Source organism: Myotis davidii, unplaced genomic scaffold (genome assembly GCF_000327345.1).
Source record: "Myotis davidii unplaced genomic scaffold, ASM32734v1 scaffold358, whole genome shotgun sequence".
NCBI lineage: Eukaryota > Metazoa > Chordata > Mammalia > Chiroptera > Vespertilionidae > Myotis > Myotis davidii.
In genome coordinates, this window is record NW_006290768.1 from 167,032 (window position 1) to 167,551 (window position 520).

The following is a 520-nucleotide window of genomic DNA, read 5'->3' on the forward strand; positions in this document are numbered from 1 at the left end:
CTCCGGACCAGCCTCCCTTCCCCAGGATGGGGCTCCCTGCCGCAAGACCACCCTCGCTGCCATGTAGGTCGTCCTCACCTACCTGACCCTGATCCTGGTGTTCCTGGTTCTCCTCCTTCCCTAGACTTGCTGGACTCTGCCTGGGCCTTCTTCTTCATTTCCGGCTTCACCAGCTTCTGCCTCTGCCTCATACTCATAGATATCACCTTCTTCACCAAGTCCAACGTGCCCATGCTGGACTTCTCCAACATCGTCCTCAGCAACCTGGCAGGCATGGCGCTGAGATCCTTCCTTTAGGGACACCGAGACGAGGCGAACCTCCCCCGGTGCCTACCATGACACCCAGCCCGCTCCCGCCAAACTCCAACCGCATCCCCTTCCCATCCCCACCTTCCGTCCCAATTCAAATCCTATCTCTTAACCCAGTGGTCGGCAAACTGCGGCTCGCGAGCCACATGCGCCTCTTTGGCCCCTTGAGTGTGGCTCTTCCACAAAATACCACGTGCGGGTGCACACGTAT